Source organism: Lissotriton vulgaris, chromosome 1_1 (assembly GCF_964263255.1).
Source record: "Lissotriton vulgaris chromosome 1_1, aLisVul1.2, whole genome shotgun sequence".
Taxonomy (NCBI): Eukaryota; Metazoa; Chordata; class Amphibia; order Caudata; family Salamandridae; genus Lissotriton; species Lissotriton vulgaris.
In genome coordinates this window covers 42,108,191-42,128,498 of record NC_141685.1, presented here as the reverse complement: position 1 = coordinate 42,128,498, position 20,308 = coordinate 42,108,191, and the positions used below count along the sequence as shown (strand labels likewise).

The window sequence follows — 20,308 nt, the reverse complement described above, 5'->3', positions numbered from 1 at the left end:
TCCGCCTGTAGTAGTGGCTCGGAGTTTGGACATGGCCAGTCCGCATGTCTCACTTTGCCACAAGTATGTTTTAATGGCTGCGTCTATTAGGCATAGTTCTGATGCCGGGACCAGTATAGGCAGCATGCAGAAAATGTAGTTAAACCTCGGGCTACCACCATGTTCACAGTTTGGACTTGTCCTCACAGCGACAATTGCGGTTTGATCCATTTACTGAAACCCCTGTGCATTTGATCAGTCAGTGCAGTCATATTGACTTTGATCATAGTTGGGAAATCGGTAGTAATCAATAATCAATACTCGTAATATTTCATCTTGGTGGCGATTTACCGAAATGGATGTGCATGGAGGGCTTCCCTCGTTGTATAGACCATCAAGGGTAAGACTTCACTTTTGGTCCATTTCCTTCTGTACCTGAAAAATGCTGTAAAGTCTGATATGGTGAACGTCGGTGCTGACAGCGAACGTTCTGGAGAGGGTAAAGTGAGGAGTATGTTGTCCGTATACAGCTTAATTTCCAGGTTGCCGGCATTGGTTTCAGTTCCCCAAATGTCTTCTGAGCAGCATATGCTGAATGTGAGGGGCTCTGGGGCTATCAGGAAGAGTATGGGTGAAAGGGGATGGCCCTGCCTAATGCCAGGACTAATGTGATTCTTTCTCTCACTTATTTTTGTCTGCCATCTGTGTGTTCTAATCCAAATGCACACTTCACATTATGTGTTGTATGCATGCTCAAAACCTAGGTTTTCCTAAGTGTACAGATTCAGAAAGTCTCGACAATTATGCACTTCATCCATAGCTTTATCAGCTTCCAAGTTAAACACAGTTACAAAAAGACTGCACTTCCCAGAGCCCATTGGAATGCATGACTACAGAAAACCACACCTGGTGCACCGTCATGACACACTAGGTCTCGTTGTTAATACTCCCATACATGCAATAAGTCCTCTTCTCTGATCATAGGCATTGAAAATAAGATTCATAGGCGCTTCTGTTTTCAGTTTCTATGGGTTCTAAATTGTGGTTTTTTTTCAGTGTTTTGCAAACTTTTAAAATATTTTTTTACTTGTTTTTGCTCTGTAAAAAATCACAGGGCTAGTGAGTTTATTTCCTTCTCTTGCTTGTCCCTATTGTAATTTCAAATATCCATCTATCTTCTTTCATTTTTTTTTATTTGTTCTTTCAGGTAATGTTTCAGTGTTTTGCTCACCTCCAAACCTTTCTCATTTCCCATCGATCTCTTTCCAGCAGTCTTGTCCCAGGATGTGCAGGGTGGAGGTATGTTTGCATCTCATTGTTTCATCAATAATTGATTGCATTTTTTATTCTTGTAAAACATCAACAAGTGGAAACTCTTTGAGTGATACAGGTTGCAGGGAACATCAATAACATAATATGTTGCAGGGATTCTGTTTATACACAGAACTATGCATAGGAAACCAGGACCTTAGTGAATTGTGGTGGACCAGAAACTCACCTCAGAACCCAGAACCCCTATCCGACTAGCATCAGTGTCTCATTAGCTCTCCGTCCTAGAGCGAAGCTACCAATGATTAGACAACCCAGAACATGCAACTTAGGGTACTCTCAGGAATGGTGGGAATCAAGAACACTCTTTCGTTTTGTTCTCATACCAGTCCACAACGTGAGTAATTAGAGACACAGAAAAGTTTAAAATGTTTATTTTGAACTACGTGCTCTAAGATACAGTACTTTGGCTAACGTAAGCAGGCATATGAACTGAAATTAAACAGTCAGCATTGTTACAATTCCATAAAACAGAAAGGGAGAAATCATATTACAATGATAGTTGAAACAGGTCCTATAGCGCCTTGTGTACCACCCACCCCTGCTAAGAACTAGGTTTTATAATAATAGAAGGTCTCTTAGGCTTAAATGAGGAACCCCATACCTCCAAGACCAGCAGAGGTGAATAATAATAATAATAATACTGATTCTTGTAAAGCGCGAACAGCTACCTCGCGAGGAGGTGTCCCGGCGCTGAAAAGAAACCGCAGGATCACATCAGGATCAGCAAAGCTCTCTGACTCTGGAAACGATATTCTTCCAAGTGCTTGAATCGTGCATGCATTGCAATATTAAAGCACTAGGATTTCAGTTGAGTGCACCTGTGTGCATGTTATGTCTAGAACTGTGGGCTGATCAACCTGAATCACAGCAGACATTGTTGTTCTGACCTTGAAGACCTCTGCACGCAGTGTGCAGACTAAGGTCGCAGTGTAAGTCTAAGGATGTGGAAAGCAGACCATTCTCATATGAAGAAAAATAAAGCATTCTAATTTGCAACAACAGCAACCTACAGTGTTGTGTGCAAAAAGCGGAAAAGTGACGAAATGGCGTTTAACTTCTAAAACGCTTATGCTAACATAGCAATGTGTGCAAGTAGAACCCCACCCTCACTACAAATATATGTGGCATATGTAGAGCACCTCATGGTTGGGAAGCATTGCTAATTACATCAGTGTCAGAGCAAGATCTACTAACCCCTTCCATGCCTTGGACATAACGGTTACGTCCAAGGTTGTGGCGCTCCGGTGCCAAGGATGTAACCATTACATCCAAGGCCCACTATTTTGAACTCCAGCTGCCCGAGGCACTTTTTTTCCAGTGTGCGGACAATCGGCGCGCATGGCGTGCTGACTTCACTATAGTGAAAGTGAAATAAGCCGATCGGCTCATTTCACTTTCACTGCCTACATGCTCCTCGGGCTATCTCACCCCCAAGCACGTAGGCCCGACAGGAGAGGTATCATTGGAAAGGGGAGAATCCAGTGGATCTCAGCTTGTGCATCACCGTAAGAGGGCAATCCCCAATCAGGGGTCCATCACTAGACACCAGGGAGGGGGGAGCAGCCCCTTGGGCAAGGGGCTTTACTCCCCCATAATAATTTGGCCAAATTTAGTCTTTCGCCTCCCCCACTCCTCCCCGGGGAGGTGGGGCGGAAGGCACTCTATAGACCAAGTGTTTATTTTTTTCTTTTTACTTAGGGATGCGGGCTGCCCAAATGGGCACTATAATGCTCCCCAACCGTCACAGAAAGCCCACTAGGCACCAGGGATTATTGTTTTTTTTAAATAAAAGAGGGGTGGAGGCTGCCCACAATGGCTATGTTTATGCCCATACCCCAAATGTAGTACCCTCTTAGATAACATCTTATGCAAAATAGGAATCTCTTTGTACATTTGGTCCCTGCATCATTAACTCTCAGAGTGACTAGTCACCTAGCGTCAGCACCTTGCTCTCTCATGACTAGACTCTCCTGTCTGCCACTCCATAATGTAGATTTACTTTCTCTAGCCACAGTGATGAACCCCGGGTTCCAACCCAACAGTGAATGTATTAATGCTCTCTTGTAAATAATTTTTTGTGTATGTGATAGTGACAGATTTGTTTTTTCTTTTTAGGCCATTTTTCCTTTTGTCTGATCCCCTGTTATCTGCACAATTTGATGAACAAGGTCCTGATGAAGGTGGCTTGATCCACCGAAACGCGCGTAGACCCGCCACAAGGGCCAACAATTACACCTTGGTGCCCTTGGATCACATTAGCGTAGTCATCTTGCTATTTGGAATCCAGTTCCTTCTCCATCTTTGTATGTGGTGTGAATGTAGAATGACTGTTAGCACGTGAGCGAGTTGCTGTGTATGATTGTTTTTCAGGGGACCTGCTAATTTGCTGCTGTTTTTATGACTGTTTTGTGCTCTTTATGTAGTTGAGCTTATATAGCGCACAGCTACCCGCAGTGGGTGTCCCAGCGCTTGCTTAGGGAACCCGTCCTGATATTCCCCTGTGTGATAGCCCCAGCAGGTATCCACAAGGTGAAAGTCAGGCATCCCGCCGCGAGGGGCCGTTGTGGAGATTAAGCAAGCTATTGCCCAGAGTCGCAGAGTGTGAACCCGTGAGCTGAGAAGGCACCGGAGCGAGAATTATCGAGTCCGTGGAATTTTTAGCCCAAGACCCGCCGAGGCGGGGAATTGAACCCTGGTCCAGGACCGATCTCAGGTTCCGGGTCTGCCGCCTCTAACCCCTGAGCCACACTTCTCCACTTTTTCAATTAATATATGGATCACCCATTATATAAAAAAAGATTTTTTGATCAACAATAGTATTTATATGAATTTATACCTATAAAAAAAGAACAAATAAATATTTTTTTGAATGAACTTTGTTTGCACTTTACCTCCTTCTGTCACTGCCTTTTTGATTACTCAGAGATGTACGCACATTATTGAATGATACGGCCACTGTAGGAACACCCTTCTTGCTTTGTGTATGCCCATGCCCCAACCACAACAGGGACAGTCTGTCTGCCCCTCTGGGAGGTAGATGGGTGTTATTACCCCCGATCAGTCTCCCCGGGGGCAGAAACCCTACTAGACGCCAGGGATTTTATTTCCTCTCTGAAAGAGGAGTGGGTGATTTCCAGAATGGGCATGCTAATGTCTCTACTCCCCAAAACAAAAGGGACAATCGATCTGTCCCTGCCAGGGGCAGATAGGGTTATTACCCCTACCCCTATTAACCATGAAAGCAGATCCTACTTTCCCACACCCCCACCCCTTCTCCCCACTCCTCTAGAGAGTAGCATGTGTAGTGTGTTGTCCTCTGCTCGTGCACAGTGCAGGGGAGTATGCAGCCACCTCTTAGTGTCCGGCACAGAGGTCGCTTTCCAAGAAATTGCTATTCGTCACTTGAAAAGTACGTATGCAAGGTCTTTGAACCTGTGTAAGTGTTTGCCCCCTCTTTGCTTTAGGGTTAATGCCTAGCAGGCAGGATTCAGGGGTAGTTGACAGTATATGGTCTGCAAGTTCTGCTATGGTGGCTGAAACCTCGAGCCATGACACCTGTAGTGGTGGGCACTCCCACACCATATGTTAGAAACCAGCATCAGCCAGTTTACAGCACGGACACTCTAGTGTCGAATCAGGAAACGCGCTCTTGATACGGTGGGGGGAGTGTTAACTGTAATGTGTGTAGTTAAATTGAGTGAATTGGAATCGAGGGATCCAGGAGCACAGCGTTCATCTAGCCAATCCTGGCCCCCATGTGCAGCTGGTGAAAGGTTAATGGTCGGCATTTAAAACACCTTCCTGTTGCCCTGTTCTTCAAACAGTCATTAAGATTGGCTGAGGTGGAGTGCTCAGTGCTGTGTTATTGGAAGCCAGCATCCTACTTTCCGCTTCTATATCTTTGAATATTACTGAGCTATAAATGTTTTATTTCTGAGAGATCTTGGCCTGCACCCGCTCTACATGGAGTCAAGCTATCCTGGCTGAAGACGGCTGATAGCCAGAAACCGGTCCTAGGATGCTTGATTCTGGTCCAGGAAAGACATGGCTTGGCAGTTCGGGCTGGACTGTTCCCATGAGGCACAGGGTCAAGGCTGATTTGCATATGGCCATGTCTGAACTGGGGTGGTGTGGAGTGCAAAAAAACGATGGATTTAGGCCCAGATCTCTGTACTGGGGTGAATGTATGACATTGTTCTGCATTCTGTCCATCAACTGTTGTTTTTGCATTTGTCACCCCGAGTGGGATGGGTATGCTCAGACGTGAGTCCCATGCTCTCCACACCACTGGAGTCAAGCTATCCTGGCTGAAGACAGCTGATAGCCAGAAACCGGTCCTAGGATGCTTGATTCTGGTCTAGGAAAGACATGGCTTGGCAGTTCAGGCTGGACTGTTCCCATGAGGCACAGGGTCAAGGCTGATTTGCATATGGCCATGTCTGAACTGGGGTGGTGTGGAGTGCAAAAAAACGATGGATTTAGGCCCAGATTTCTGTACTGGGGTGAATGTATGACATTGTTCTGCATTCTGTCCATCAACTGTTGTTTTTGCATTTGTCACCCCGAGTGGGATGGGTATGCTCAGACGTGAGTCCCATGCTCTCCACACCACTGGAGTCAAGCTATCCTGGTTGAAGACAGCTGATAGCCAGAAACCGGTCCTAGGATGCTTGATTCTGGTCTAGGAAAGACATGGCTTGGCAGTTCAGGCTGGACTGTTCCCATGAGGCACAGGGTCAAGGCTGATTTGCATATGGCCATGTCTGAACTGGGGTGGTGTGGAGTGCAAAAAAACGATGGATTTAGGCCTAGATCTCTGTACTGGGGTGAATGTATGACATTGTTCTGCATTCTGTCCATCAACTGTTGTTTTTGCATTTGTCACCCCGAGTTGGATGGGTATGCTCAGACGTGAGTCCCATGCTCTCCACACCACTGGAGTCAAGCTATCCTGGCTGAAGACAGCTGATAGCCAGAAACCGGTCCTAGGATGCTTGATTCTGGTCTAGGAAAGACATGGCTTGGCAGTTCAGGCTGGACTGTTCCCATGAGGCACAGGGTCAAGGCTGATTTGCATATGGCCATGTCTGAACTGGGGTGGTGTGGAGTGCAAAAAAACGATGGATTTAGGCCCAGATTTCTGTACTGGGGTGAATGTATGACATTGTTCTGCATTCTGTCCATCAACTGTTGTTTTTGCATTTGTCACCCCGAGTGGGATGGGTATGCTCAGACGTGAGTCCCATGCTCTCCACACCACTGGAGTCAAGCTATCCTGGCTGAAGACAGCTGATAGCCAGAAACCGGTCCTAGGATGCTTGATTCTGGTCTAGGAAAGACATGGCTTGGCAGTTCAGGCTGGACTGTTCCCATGAGGCACAGGGTCAAGGCTGATTTGCATATGGCCATGTCTGAACTGGGGTGGTGTGGAGTGCAAAAAAACGATGGATTTAGGCCTAGATCTCTGTACTGGGGTGAATGTATGACATTGTTCTGCATTCTGTCCATCAACTGTTGTTTTTGCATTTGTCACCCCGAGTTGGATGGGTATGCTCAGACGTGAGTCCCATGCTCTCCACACAACTGGAGTCAAGCTATCCTGGCTGAAGACGGCTGATAGCCAGAAACCGGTCCTAGGATGCTTGATTCTGGTCCAGGAAAGACATGCTTGGCAGTTCGGGCTGGACTGTTCCCATGAGGCACAGGGTCAAGGCTGATTTGCATATGGCCATGTCTGAACTGGGGTGGTGTGGAGTGCAAAAAAACGATGGATTTAGGCCCAGATCTCTGTACTGGGGTGAATGTATGACATTGTTCTGCATTCTGTCCATCAACTGTTGTTTTTGCATTTGTAACCCCGAGTGGGATGGGTATGCTCAGACGTGAGTACCATGCTCTCTACACCACTGGAGTCAAGCTATCCTGGCTGAAGACGGGTGATAGCAGAAACCGGTCCTAGGATGCCTGATTCCGGTCCAGGAAAGACATGGCTTGGCAGTTCGGGCTGGACTGTTCCCATGAGGCACAGCGTCAAGGCCGATTTGCATATGGCCATGTCTGAACTGGGGTGGTGTGGAGTGCAAAAAAACGATGGATTTAGGCCCAGATCTCTGTACTGGGGTGAATGTATGACATTGTTCTGCATTCTGTCCATCAACTGTTGTTTTTGCATTTGTCACCCCGAGTGGGATGGGTATGCTCAGACGTGAGTCCCATGCTCTCCACACCACTGGAGTCAAGCTATCCTGGCTGAAGATGGCTGATAGCCAGAAACCGGTCCTAGGATGCTTGATTCTGGTCCAGGAAAGACATTGCTTGGCAGTTCGGGCTGGACTGTTCCCATGAGGCACAGGGTCAAGGCTGATTTGCATATGGCCATGTCTGAACTGGGGTGGTGTGAAGTGCAAAAAAACCGATGGATTTAGGCCCAGATCTCTGTACTGGGGTGAATGTATGACATTGTTCTGCATTCTGTCCATCAACTGTTGTTTTTGCAAAAGTGCAATTTGCCCTTAAGAAATCGCCATTACCACCAACTTAAAGTTGGTGGTAATTTGCGATTTCTTTGACAAATGCACTTTTTTGAATTTTGAAAGTGCCATGTGGCGCACATACATGCCGTTGGGGCATGTATGAGCGTCACATGTGTACACATACATATTTCAGGGGTGCAACAGTGTATCCTCTTGACACCCTGGCACCCTTGAAATTGCATTCTCAATTTGCGATTCTCTAATTGCGAATATTAAATTGAGAATGTCTTCCAATCCATTCCTATGGGCCTCCTAGCGCATAGGAATGAATGGGAAGATATTCCTTAATTGCGAATCGCGATTCGCAATTAAGGAATATTAAGGAATCGCAATTATTATTGTGATTCCTACATACATAGCATTTTGCGATTCCGTAATAGCAATTCGCTAAAAATTGCAATTAAGGAATCGCAGAAGGGCTTGTTCATACATATGCCCCTAAATGTCATAAACGCTCTACAGTCAGAGGGTTCATTCTTATTTGTCCTTTCTTTTTGCCTGGTATCAGCTGGCCGAAGGGTGAGATCCCATCATGCTTTGCTGCGTAAAGTCTCTAAGTTTATAAAAATCAGAATAGATGGCTGCTCTCTGCCTGTGGTGACTGCAGGTACCTGGAATGGAATGCCCTCCCACCTGCCCTGTGCAACCAAGAAAACATGAGTTCTTTCAGGAAACAAATCAAAACCTTTCTGTTCGTGTTCAGGGGCTGTGGGATTTTGATACTTATGTGCTCATACTAGCGCCATGACACTTCTTTTCCGAACTAGCTGTGTAGCGCTATATAAATTGGCTCTCACATCCCATCATAAGCCATCGCTCTCTGGGCCACAGATTGTTGCCGTTATAGACGCCGTAGGAGGAGGAAAGGCTCTGGGATCTGAAGGTTTGGTGTAGAGTTTTACAAACAAATACCAGCCGCATACCTGAGGCATTGAAGGGCGGTGTGTCGCCTATAAGTAATGCAGTCATATCAGTGCCCCCTAAGCCTGGAAAAGACCCTTTAAGTGATTATCTTATTGCCCTCTGCCACTGGGTAACAATGACAATACATTTCTGCCTGAGGTGATGCGACTCGGCTATCCCTCCTACTAGAGAAAATAGTCTCCCCAGTACAGTCGGTATTTGTCCGATGTAGATCTACAGCGGTTCATCTACAGACCGTATTCGCAGCATTCGCAGTGCTGCATCGGGTAAACCCAGACATGAAGTCAGCTGATGGCGATAAGGCTTTTGACTCCCTGGAGTCTTTTATGATCGAGACGTTTAGGCGGCTTGCTATGTCAGGGAGTTTGAGATCACGTATGAAGCTGCTGGACACACAGCCGATGGCCTGCGTTTACGTAAATGGGCTCAACTCAGACATTATTCAGATCGCCTGGGGCACTGGGCTTAGTGTTAGAATTTCTGATGTCTTTGTCTCAAACTGGAGGGTCTCTAATTTGAATCCTGGTTGGTGCACAAGGGAATAGTGACTTGTATATTTACAGTGCTATGTCGTCCCTGCCCGTGACAGACAGCACTTTGAATATGAAAGCCAATAGTTTAAAGAAGGAATTAAACTAAATATACAATACGCTACACAAATTATAGGATGAGCTGTACAGAGTAAGATCAGTCGAGCATAATTTGCAAAAAAAGAGAACGTGTAAATGCTTACTGTGCTATCAGATGTTACATTTTTAGTAAACACAATCATACTGTAGCTAGAGTTAACCTTTTTTAAGGTTTCCATGAAAATACTGCATTAAAGAAGTACTGGGAACACCCTCACAGTAATCTTAAAAATAATTTCTTTTTGTTATTGTGACTCTTCAGGTTTATCGTGCCCTCGGGTGGTCTGCTCCATTGCCTGCACTCATTTAGTGCAGCTCGGTGATCCCAGCACAACTGGAACAGCCTGGAGGGCGCACACAGCTCAGCTATAAAAGTCCTGCTTGTTTGGTGCTGGGTGGCAGGAGCTGCCAGGCAGTAAGGATCCTGTAGTGAGTGTCCACATGCCAGTTTGTCAACCGTGTTCGCAACCCAACCATTTCAGCATACTACGAATCTTTGCTGCCACCACACAAGCAAACTGACCCAGGAGTTACAAATTAACCATGGCGGCTCTAGGCCATTGCTTACATTTATGGCCCCACCCAGGTCTCTGGCACTCTGGACAGCTATCGAAACAGAGGCCATGCACTTTTGAGAAGCTAGTAACCCCTGTAGCGCTCCATTTTACACAACTAACTTTCACCCCAATGGCCTCCTCAAATGGTACAATGTTTGGGTGAAATTCCTACCGCAAATTCCTGAAGCGTGCATAAAGCACAAGCCCGAAACCCATCATACCAGGATCAACACCTAACGAAAAGAACAAGCGCAGAACTCAAATGTTTTGATAGACCAATGTCATAGTCACTGTAGTCGTTCACCGTATTAGCAGGTCTTTTGTAATTAGGCGCTCCTACCTGGAGACGGTTGTTATGTGGTCCCTATTAATAAGGGGTTATTGTCCGTCATTGCGTATACTCTGTCTATATTGATACTTCTGCTTTTCCTTAACCTTTGTGTTGTTCTAAAAGTACCAGTAACCTTTATAAGGCAAGTCGGTAAGCTTTATAATGTTGTCTATCAGTTGTCGCTTTATCCCCTTCTTGTAAAATATGCAACCAAACTTGAAATAAGTACACTTTGTTGTGAGAATAGCTATTGTTCCCGGTGATTTCTTTTATTGCAGCACAGCAATGTCTCTATTCTAAATCGAACCTTGATTATTCGAATAGTATTGATTTAATTCCAGAGTGACTTTTGCACCATTAAGGCGATAAATAATACGTTGACCTCATATTTGAGTTGGATTGGTTTATCCTGTTGTCCTGTCCATCGTCGTCGTTTTCTAGTGAGCGGCCTAGGCTCTATAGGATTATACGGGCTCTCTCCCTCCCTTTGCTTCAACAGTGTTTGCCTTTAGAGATGCTGATATGGAGTGTGGACACCTGCAGTTAAGCAGCTCTGAACGAGTGAATGAAATCCATGCTGGTGGTTTGTGCTGGGAACATGCCTTTCATGTTTATTTCTTCCATCCATCTAAGGGGACAGAGGCACAGAAAGAGTAGGATTCACCTAGTACTAAACAGTTTAAGTTGGATGAACACAGAACAACTTTTTCCAAAGGTTATTACTTGGACATGTTACATTCTGGTGAATAGTCCATGAGAGTGGGCGATGTGCATCCCCCCCCCCCCCCCCCCCCCTCTAGGCAATGTCTATGTGGTAATCAAACTCTCGTGTCATCGGTAGGCTAAGGGTAAGATTTATTCAACACTCATCCAACTGCACCAGGAACATAATTTTCGGGAACACTCCTGGCAGCGCATCAACAACACTCCTGGCAATGCATCGACAACCGTCCAGGAGCCGCAGGAATGAATGTTTAGTTAAAGACGCATCACCACAGTCTGGGTCCATTTTAAAAAGCATCCTAAAGCACAACTTTCGGATGGTTGTAAATACCCCCGATCTTGGACAAAAATGGGAAGAGAAGCATAAATTTACTTAGTGATTCCTGAAGCGCACTATTTCACAAATTGGTAGGTCAGGTTTAAACACAGAGTCTCCTGGTTGCACAGTTTCCTAGTGCAGTAAGCCACACGTGGGGTGGTGGAGATTGTGAGGGAGAAGCTGAGGGGCTACTATCCCAGGATAATGGCCTGTACAGTGGCCCTGTTGAGAAGTACCATTTGGTGTTTATTTCCAGCATCTTTAGGTAAAGTGGTAAAGCCGGGATTAGATGTTATGTCTAGTGGTGGTGTGTGCACACACCAGTGAATTATCTACCTCGTTAAGGGTTGTCAAGTTTTTTTTTACAGCATTTGGTAGATGTATTATATTTATAAGTGACTGTCTACCAATATTTTCATGTAAGAGGGTTGAGACCTTATCCTTTCGTCGTGGACCAAAGCTGCTTGTTTTAGGGGACTACTGTCTCCACAACCAGTCCATGACACTACTAACTAGAGAAGTCAGTTTCCACTAACGTGTCCCTGAACACCTACTAGCTCTTCCTTCTATGTTTGTGTTCTGAGCCCCTCCTCCTCCCCTTGGACCCACCAAGGATGATTGGTCTCTGTGTAAAGGCGCTTTCGTGTACTGGATTCATGTGAGGTGCAGAGCCCATTTCAGGTGTCTCCCTTGTATCTACATAGCCTCTAAAGTTGTGTGCTGTTCCATAACGTTAGTGACAATCTGCGTTCTCTCCTCTCACTGCATGTCCTTCCGCTGCTTTTTAGAGTCACTCCTCGTATTGAAATTCTTTGTAAAGCAGATAACCCTTGTAGGGAAGATTATAATCTCTCTGACACTCCTTGGTACGTAATATCCCAAACCTGGACCTCCAAAAAAACAAAGACTGCATGATTTACTATATGGTGACACTTCCTTGAAATATTGCTCATTTTGCCCATGCTTCAGTCCATATGAAACTAGTCTTTGCTTTCCCACCCTCTTGTCCACACAGTACCCTGGAACCCGCCAGCTATTACATGCTCACCTGTCAAGAGAACTTACAGACAGAATAGAAGTTTTTCTGCTAGTAGACACTGAACACTTTCTGTTAGTAACTCCACTGGGTGCAAACCCATTGGTGCCTGTCCTGTGTTATTGCATTGTTTGCATCGGATTCTCCTCGTGCCTGGCCTTTGTTATTGCGTTGTTTGCATCAGATTCTCCTCGTGCATGGCCTGTGTTATTGCATTATTTGCTTCAATCCAAGTGCCTGGCCTGTGTTATTGCATTGTTTACATCATATTCTCCTCATTCCTTGCCTGTGTTATTGCAGTGTTTCATCAGACTCTCCTAGTTCCTGGCCTGTGTTATTGCATTGTTTGCATCAGATTCTCCGGGTGCCTGGCCTGTGTTATTGTATTGTTGCTTCAGATTCTCCTCATGCCTGGTCTGTGTTACTGCATTGCTCGACTTAGATTCTCCTATGCCTGGACTGTGTTATTGCATCATTTGCATCAGATTCTCCCCGTGCCTGGCCCGTGTTATTGCATTGTTTGCATCAGATTCTCCTTTTGCCTGGCTTGTGTTATTGCATTGTTTGCACCAGATTCTTTTCGTGCCTGACCTGTGTTATTGCAGTGTTTCGTCACTCCCCTAGTACCTGCTCTGCATTATTGCATTGTTTTCACCAGATTCTCCTTGTGCCAGGCCTGTGTTAATGCATTGTTTGTTTCCTAAAGACTTCCCTTATCTGGTCTGACTCTGTAACAGAAGTCCCCTGTAAATCTAAGATCTCCTTTATATCGGTTGCAGCTGTCCGCTGCCTGGTTCTCACTGCCAAGATGTGGCTGACCCTCTCGCTCAGTTCATATACTTCCTGTTTTTTTACCAGATAATTCTCAGCTGCTTTGCTACTGAGGCCTTCTATAGCATCCCCTTTGAGGGCTATAATTTTAAGCAGGAAGGGCTCTAAAGATGCATTCTGTCTTATGGCTATAACTAATTTTCCTTCCTCTACAATTAGCCTTTGTCGAGTTTCTTCAATCTTATTTCTTTCCCTTTTTCGTTTCGCCAGCACATAACTCATTGTCTCCCCTCTTATGCCGGCCTTAAAACAGTCCCAGACCGCCCCTGGGGATGCCGAGCCTCTATTTATATCCCAAAAAAACTTTATCCAAGCTTCCATATGCTTCAGGTAAGCCCCATCTTTTAGTAGAACACGTTCAAAAGTCCACTGTGTGTGAGCCCTAGGAATATTAAATATTAACACCAGGGGGCTGTGGTCTGAAGTAATCCTAGGATGTTTTTCGACTTGTACAGTAGAACTTAAACAATTAGAAACTAAAAAATAATCCAATCTAACCAAAGTCTTATGAGGGGCAGAAAAAAAGGTACTACCATCCACAAAGGGGTGTTGTTTTACCCATGGGTCAATTAAAGAATTATGTTGCACCATATTGGCTAAGGCGCAGTATGTCTTTTTCTTCCTCCCTACATATCTACCACCCGGCCTTGTGAAGGAACTTTCGGGATCATGAATGTTGAAATCCCCACAGCATACAATGGGTTCTGGCCACTGCCAAACATCAGGATCATCATCAGTAGAGCCATATATTGTGACCAAAGTAAACCTCACCCCTTTCAAACATATTTCCACTATCGTCCATCTACCCCATTGATTCTCCTTCTTCCTGTGTACCACCACATCTCTATTCCTCCCCAGAATTGCCACCCCTCTTGTCCTCATACCTTGTTTACTGGCTGCTAAGACTGCAAAACCCAACTGGTCCAGAAGGTATACTTGCTTAGCCTCAATATGGGTCTCCTGGAGACATACCAAATCCAGTTGGAGAGCTCTTAACAATCCTGCAACTTTTACTCTCTTATTTGCATCGTTAAGACCGCATACATTAATTGAAAGAATCTTGCAAGACATTAAAAAACATCAAACATGTCTCTACTCCTAGAATAGAAAAGATGTAAAAGATGTCCAAACAACGTTCTACTTTCTTTATGCATTGCCTATACTGCTTATATTGTAACCAAAACTCAGTGAAAATGTGCGTTATAACAACAGAAAAACCAACATAATAAACCATTTTAAAACCCCCAGCCCCCTCCCCCGCCCATGCCTTTCCCTCCCCTGTGTGCCCACCCCCCCACTACATGCAAATAGGTCAGAAATGACCTATGTGTGACCGCTTCTGGGTTGCAACAGTCGCACCCCTCCCCCATCACCACACATCAACTCGTAGCACCCCCCAGCCTGATCCACTCTAGGTATCCTACCAAGCCCCAAGTACTACTCTTGTTACTGCCCTATTCCTTATACTACCTATTTTTTCAGTTCTTCCATGTATTGCATTGCTTTGATCTCTGATAGAAGCATTCTGACTCTCCCATTCGTTACTACTTTCAGTTTAGAAGGAAATAGTAAGTAGGCCTCTGATCCCAGGGCTTGAAATTGCGAAATCAGCTGCCTCAGCCTCCACCTTCTTTCGATTGTCACGTGACAAAAATCTGGCCTGGCAAAAAATGTAGTACCCTCAAAAGATCTCTTCCTATCGGGCCTTGCCTTGTCAATAATTTCTTGTCGTAACAAACAATTCCCTACATAAACTAGAATAGCTCTGGGGAGCGATGCTTGACTACCTCCTCCTGCTCCTTGCGCTTTCCTTTGCACGAAGAGGAACCTATGTGCCCTCTGAATCTCCTTGTCCCACTGCCACTGGGACTCCGAAAATGCCCCCTCAAGTAAATTTACCACATAGCGCCTGGTGTCTTGCCCCTCCAGCCCCTCAGCCACACCCAGCAGTCTAACATTGTTACGCCTCTGGCGATTTTCGAAGTCCTCCATTTTCCACTGGAGGTCTTCTGAGAGCTTTTCCTGTGTTGACTTAAAGGATTGCCAGTTCCCCAGATCATCTTCAAGCTTGCCCGTTCTCTCTTCAACCTCTGTTACTCTCCCCACTAAGTCATCATAGAGTTTATTTGTTTTCTTTAGGGTCAATTGAATTTTTTTAGAGTCCTGTCTTGCTTTCCGGCTGACTGTTCTAGCCTCAGCCTGCATTTGCTTCAGCATGTTAAACAAGAGATCAAATGGAGCATTGTGCTTAGAGGAGCCCGCTAAGTCCTCCTCCTGGTATGTCTGAGAGGTTGCTGAATAATCCCAGAGGAGCCGCTTCTCGGTACCCCCTGGGGAACCCATCATTCGTCTGCTCGGTTTGGTCTGCCTTCTCTTTTGGGTGGTGTCATTGCCCTTGTCTGTGCCTGAAGAACTGGAGTCTGACAATATATCTACCTCAGCGTCATCCTCCTCTTCAGAGGGCTCTTCACTAGGCTGTACCGAGTCAGAATCTTCATTTAGTGAAAAAAAGTGCTCCCCTTCAGCTGAGCCGACATCCCCTTTCTTCTCTATTACATGGGTTCCTAATCTCTCAGCAGTACAGAGATCACTGTTTGCAAGACTAACTGAGCTCCCCCAAGTGGCCTTAGTGTTTTTTGTTGCCCGCAGCTCTTCCTCGAGTGACATAATAGCACTCAGCATATCCGCATTCCCACTCTCACCTTTGAGTGTGCTCCCTACCAGCGCTGGCACCGCGCCCCCTGAATTTGAGACAGGAGCTACTTCTTCCTGCTTCTGTAGATGACCTGCTTCCTGGGGCCCAGAAGCGCTGATCTCACCGCACGCCATGCTCCGGCTGGGCGGTTGCCTAGCAACAACCAGGGATGCGTTCACTGCGTCTGCAGCGACCTCGAGGATGCCTCCGCTATTGCCCAGACCTCCCGACTTGTTATCGCTGATCCTGCTTGGAGCGTCCTCACTTTGCCCCGTGGAACAAGCGGAGAAAACCTCGGACAGGGTAGGCTGTCGGAATGAAGTCTCCTTTGATTGCCTTCCTTCCGCTCTATCAGTCGCCTTTCCAAGTAACGTTGAGCGCGTCTCTGCTGGGCTGCTCAAGTCAGGACCGGAGTTCATGCTGGGTTTTCCCCGCTGCTCGATCTTCCTCTTCTGTTGTGGGGCCGTTGTCTTCCTAATTGCCCCAGGGTTCTTGGCAGGAAGGGTGACTTCTTCGGTCGAAATGCTCTCCCCTGCGTCTGGTTGCTCTTTTGTTTTATCTTTCACTTTGTCCGTCTTAGCAGGGCGCGGGGGCATTTTAGGCAGCTGCTGCTGCGGAGCTTTTTTAGCGCCAAGGGAGCTCATCAGAGCGGTAAGTTTTACTTTCAGCCAGAGATACTCTTCCAAAAACCGGACTTTTAGTATGCCGCTAACAGAAGAAAAGGCTTGTATCTGCCACAACCACTCGGAAGCCATCAGGGGTCATATCGACTCATAAGTCGATATGCATAGGTGATAATGGGAGAGAGGTCTCAGTGCGACCTTTCAGCACAACCCGTCCGCGGCCATCTTGCCATCTGATACCTTCACTGTTTGACTTTCTTAGCACTGAATACAATCCTGTGTAATTCGAATCCAGTCGCTCTCCTTGATGACAAAAGTACTCCATAATGTGGTTATTGCTGATGTTTTGCTGCTAATTACAGTGGTTTGAATAGGCAGACAGTATTTAACAGCACTAACTTCCTTAACTGGAGGTATAGCACCAGCAGTACTCTGAATGCCTTGGCTACAAAAATAGGCTTTGTATTTCTTGACATGATTAGAGAGTCCTTTACTACTGGAATTGAACTGGACACATGTAAGCCATCTGAGTGGACTCCGCGTCCAAATGAACCTCAGTGGTAGGTTACTGACCTGGCATAATGTGAAAGGAAAATTACAAAGCGAACAAGCCTTTGCAATTCCTCATTGTATACTATACAGATCATTAACTCGCACATGTAAGGAACTATAGCAGTGGTTTCCAAACTGTGCCCGCAGCCCCCAGTGCCCCTGGATTCAGCTGGAAGTGTCCAGCTTCAGTTTAATCGCAAACAGATGCAGCCACTGTATGGCTAGAGGGCGCACAAGTATTGTGAAAAGTGAGAGTAGACATATCTTTGCATTGCATGCACTATTCTCCCTACCTTCATCCCAATTACTTTCAGGGATTAAAATGTAAGTGCTACTGAGGCCGGGATTACACGCACACACACACAAAACATTTAATGGGGAGCCGCGGTCAATGGCCAGTTGATCAATGGAGCCGGTGGTCAAAAAAGTTTGGGAACCACTGGACTAGGTGGAGAGAGGGGAGGTAAGGCTGCTAAGTCGTACCCCATGCTTCCAGGAAGAGCACGGTTTTGAGCTTCTTCCTGAAGGGAAGGAGATTCACTTCCTTGTGTAGGCTCACTGGAAGGCTATTCCAGGTCAGGGGGATTGCGGCTGAGAACGCTCGCCCTCCCCCGGAGGACAGTTTGAAGCGGGGGCAGACCAGAAGGTTGGCCTCTGCTGACTGCAGTATCCTACTGGGGACCTAGGGGACAATGCAGTCCTTGATATAACGTGGGGTTTTGCCGTACAGGGTTTTGTGTGTAATGCAGAGACCCTTAAATGTAATTCTCTGCCTGATTAGGAGCCAATGGAGATCGCGTAGCAGGGGTGTGGCGTGCATCCATCTTGGTTTTTTAAAAATTAGTCTTGCTGCATCGTTCGAGATGATTTGTAGTCTGTCCAACAGTTGTTGGGGGAGACCAGCGTACAGGGAGTTTCTGTAGTCCAGACGCGACAGGATCATTGCTGAGACCGCTCGTCTGAGCGTGGCCAAGGTGAGGAGTGGAGACAGTTTTCGCAGTTGTCTCAGGAGGCCAACACAAGTACCTATGACTGCTGAGACTTGTTGTGTCATAGAAAGTTTGTCATTGATTTTGATTTCCAGGCTTTTCACGGCCACTGCCGGTTCAGGAAAAGGGCCAAGTTCTTTTGGCCAGAAGAGGTCATTACATGGACTGGAAGCTGAGGTAACCGCAAGTACATCTGTTTTATAAAAGTTTATTTTTAATGAGTTGGCTGACAATGAGTTTTAGTATGTTTTGAATTCTTACATGTGCTGTTGGAGAGCTGTCGATTTGGATAATGATTTGAGTGTCGTCGGCATGGTTGTAGATCCGACATTCCATCTGGTTTAGTGCAGAGATCAAGGGCTGTAGATAAGCGTTAAAGAGGAGGGGTGAAAGTGATGATCCTTGGGGGACTCTGCATGGAAGGGCTGCTGGGTTGGATACCAGATTTACCAGTTAAACTCTCTGAGCGGTTTTTTTTAGAAATGAAGTGAGCCAGGCATGGGCTGTGCCCTGAATGGGAAGGTCCCCCAACCGCAACAGTAGTTGGTCGTGCTTGACTGTGTCAAATGCCGCAAAGGGGTCTAACAGCACCAGGGACAAGGCATTTTTTTGTCTGCCCTGAGTCTCAGTTCATCCAGTACGGAAAGCATGACCAATTCCATGCTGTGATGGGCACTGAAACCAGCCTGATTGAGTTTGAGGAGGTGTTTGTCTTCAAGATGACGGGAGAGAAAAGGGAGAACATGCTGTTCAATTACTTTGGCAAGGAAAGGCAGCTGCGATATTGGTCTAACATTTTTCAGAGTCTTAGTGTCAGCGCCTGGTTTCTTTATGAGCAGGATAACACGAGCCTCCTTGAAATTGGCAGGGACAAGTCCTGTTTCCAGGGAGTGATTACGTCTTCATCGATTCCTGGAAGGGCCATCTTGAAAATCAAGGGTGGGCAGGGATCCACTGGTGACCCTGATTTCACCAGCCTGGTCAGGACTGCCAGCGACTCTTTAGTGAGTAGTGGCAAGGTGGTTAAAGGATGGGCAATCATAGGGGGTGAGGGGGTGGGGCTTGTGGGACAGGGGAGGCTCGGGGTGCGATGAACTTCCAACAGGAGATCCTTTATTTTCTTAGTAAAAAAAGACTGAAATGTGTGGCAGTCTTCCTGGGTGCCCCTTATTTTTCCTTAACTCATTCAGGACCTTAAAAGTTTCTTTCTGGGGTTTGCTAGCAGCAGCAATTCTGTCCTCATAGAATTCAGCCTTCCGTAACATGATGGCCTGTTTATAGGTGGTGAACGCTGTTGCGTAGGCAATCTGGGTGCTAGGTTCATAATCTTTACGCCAGGCTCTCTCGCTCTGGCGGAGAGATTGTTTCAGTAACCTAAGAGCATCATTGAACCAAGGAGCACCTTTGCCCTTATCCAAGATTCTCACCTTACGTGCGTTCTTGCATTGATTGCATCAGATTCTCCTAGTGCCTGGCCTGTGTTATTGCATTGTTTGCATCAGATTCTCCTCGTGCCTGGCCTGTGGTATTGCATTTTTTCCATCATATTCTTTTTGTGCCTGGCCTGTGTTAATGCCTTGTTTGCATCAGATTCTCCTCGTGCCTGGCCTGTGTTCTTGCATTGTTTGTGTCAGATTCTCCTAGTGCCTTGCCTGCGTTATTGCATTGTTTGCGTCGGATTCTCCTTATACCTGGCCTGTGTTATTAGCAATGCTTGCGTCAGATTCTCCCAAAGCCTGGCCTGTGTTATTGCATTGTTTACATCAGATTCTCCTCGTGCCCGGCCTATGTTATTGCATTGTTTGCGTCGGATTCTCCAAACGCCTGGCCTGTGTTATTGCATTGTTTACATCAGATTCTCCTCGTGCCTGGCCTGTGTTATTGCATTGTTTACATCAGATTCTCCTAGTGTCTGCCCCGTGTTATTGCATTGTTTGCGTCAGATTCTCCCAACGCCTGGCCTGTGTTATTGCATTGTTTACATCAGATTCTCCTCGTGCCTGGCCTGTGTTATTGCATTGTTTACATCAGATTCTCCTCGTGCCTGGCCTGTGTTATTGCATTGTTTGCATCAGATTCACCTAGTGTCTGACCTGTTATTGCATTGTTTGCGTCAGATTCTCCCAACGCCTGGCCTGTGTTATTGCATTGTTTATTTATTTTATTTATTTATTTGCAAAGTTTTATAGAGCGCAAAAAAGATCCTTACAGAGATTTCTTTAGTCTATATTCAGGTGAGTTTAGCTAAGAGGAGT

The 20,308-nt window shown here is 46.0% G+C and overlaps 1 protein-coding gene across 1 annotated transcript in view; it reads left to right on the top strand.

Annotated features, from left to right (window-relative positions):
* The window catches only part of LOC147737126 (uncharacterized), a 381,113-nt gene that overhangs the window by 307,491 nt on the left and 53,314 nt on the right, over positions 1-20,308 (top strand). Inside the window, exon 6 of the mRNA XM_086965561.1 lies at positions 1,187-1,278. The gene's annotated coding sequence lies outside the window, so the exon portion shown is untranslated. The remainder of the gene's footprint in view (positions 1-1,186; positions 1,279-20,308) is intronic.